Consider the following 2,577-nt stretch of genomic DNA (forward strand, 5'->3'; position numbering starts at 1 on the left):
TGGTGTTCGTTTCTTTCTTCTTTATGTGGCAAGGCAAAGGACTTGATGAAGAAGCAGGGTTTAGAAGAGGAAGAATGGCAAACAAATGAAAACCCCCTCTTTATAGAAGGTATAAGAGATATTCTTCGTATAGCAGGTAAGTGCTCATACTTATAAAAAAAAAAAAAAAAAAAAATTGCCCATATTGTCAAAAAACAAAATTGCTCATACTTGTGTCTTATATATATATTTTTTTCTCTGTAGTTATTCTTGGGGTTTTAATGATACTTTCATGTAGAAATAATTAAAGAAAGAGCATCAATTGTCGTTTTAATTTGTTCGAGTTGTTGAGGCTCAAGTCAAGTCTGTTAATAAAGATTTGGTCTTAAGGGCCATCAATAAAACTGGGTACTTTTTCTCAATTCTGATTAGAATTTTGGATGTGTTGGACGCTGACAGATATTAATGTTAATCTTGGTTAGTCAAAGTGATGAAGTAATAATGCATTGAAATCTCAGAGTTTTATGGTATCTAATATTTATGGTGAGAGTTGCTTAGCAGGAAGAGAAACATTAGTGTTAGACAGCTTTGTATACTTCGGTTTTATGGGGAAGACATGGAAATCTTGGGCGAGAGATGGAAATTCAAGGTGAAAGATACTTGCCAGCCAGGGAATTCAGGTTGGGTTTTCCTCACTCTGAAGGTGAAAATCCATATGTTTTGCTTTTCATCAAACAGACTCCCACTAACCAGAGAGACATGATGGCTTCTTTTTAACTTAGAAGGGGATGTCTTGGTATGGTTTCAGGATGTAGGTGGAACTGGAAGTGGTTCACTATATTTTGTTCGCTCAACAGCATATAATGATCTCATGGAAGCTTTGACAAGGTTGAGAATCTTCGACTGTTGCTATTTATGAGTCACAATTCAAGGCTCCTCTCCAATAGAATTGAAGGGTTGGCAGAGAAGCTCAAGCCTGGCCTGCTTTCTAAGTGATTGAACTAGATCTTAGAATTGGGGCTGAATTTTGAAATTTAAGCCCATGGGCTTACAATCTGACCCAAGTTTTTTTGGGTTATTATAATGGGCTAATTTTTATCCCAATCTTGGATATAATAGTAGTATGCAAGCAAATGCAATGGGAATCTTAATCCTACTCACTCAAAATTAAGAAAGCCTGGGGGGCATTAAGCCGTCCAGCCTAGATTGAGTGATACGGTTCAAAACTTCCTAAAACACAGTTTCAGCTGCCACATCCAAATTATTTTAAATTTCAGCACTGTATTTGGGGAATAATTCTTGGTTATTTCTCTAAACATTAATGATTACTTTATTCAAGAAATTAAAAAAAAAAAATAGAATACAACAAATCGCATTAACATAAACTTTTCTTTGTTTGTCCATCTTTCCCAGAAAGTAGTGGTTCTTCACTAAGTTGATGCGAATATCCAACAATACACTTGAATTTTTCCCAGAAAGTAGGGGGAAAATCCAGTAATACCCAAAAAATATTGCATTTAGAAGAACCTTGGGTTCAGATCTTACACGGGACCCATATAAATTAAAATTTGTGGTTGTCAATGGTCTTGTCTATACGAAGAAGAATAATATACAGAAGATCCAATTCACAATCAAGTATCAGCTTGATGGGCTGTGAGATTTTTGAAAAAAGGCATGGACCACACTGATGGCGTAGCCCTTCAAAAGCATACAAAAATAAATACAATAATAACAAATAATGCAGCAGCTAGCAATTTTAGCAAAGCCTGCCTTGGTCAGGTCTCTGAGTTAAAAAACAATCAACAATTTGGACACCGTTTACTGCAGTTTTTGTCATTTTCTCTCTTCCCCTGATAGAGAAATATGTGTACAAACACACCTCACAAATTCTGCTCATATGTCCTTTTAGAGGTTAAGGCCTTGTTTGCTTTTGCAAACCATCTCATACCATCTTATCTTATATCTTCTAATCATTACAATTTTATCAAATTTCTAAGATGCTTTTCATTTTCATTGCCCATTTGAGGTTAAGGCCTTTTTGGACTGAGATTGTGTCATTGTGACCTAATTCTTACGCCACTTCTGTGTTGAAGAGTGGTTGGATTAATTGGCAATCAATGTCTTGACAGATGGATGCAAGTTTTCCATGTAAGCCAATAAAATACATTACTTCAATAATGAAAATTTTAAAACTACAAGCTCGTCATTGATTTAAAGAGTAGTGCTATAATTATAAAAAATAAAAAATATAAAAAAAATTTATAAATTGACATGGTTTCATATGATACGTTAAATCTATTTTATAGGATGTTGTTAGTCAATTCCATCACTTTGCCCCCTTAAAGTTACCACTAGTGCAATTGCACTTTTTTTTTTTTTTTTCTTTCAAATATTTTTTAAACATCGTTAAACATTTAAAAAAAAATACACAAATACACTAATAACTACTTTCTTAACTATTAAGAAATAAAATAAAATAAAATACTAGAGCTATCAAAATGAGGGAGCAAAACTAGGGGCCCACTTATCAGTTTTCCTATTTTATAATAAATTAACTTTACAAATCTAACGTACCACGTTAAATCACGACAGTTTGAG

This window comes from Juglans regia, chromosome 12, assembly GCF_001411555.2.
Source record: "Juglans regia cultivar Chandler chromosome 12, Walnut 2.0, whole genome shotgun sequence".
NCBI lineage: Eukaryota > Viridiplantae > Streptophyta > Magnoliopsida > Fagales > Juglandaceae > Juglans > Juglans regia.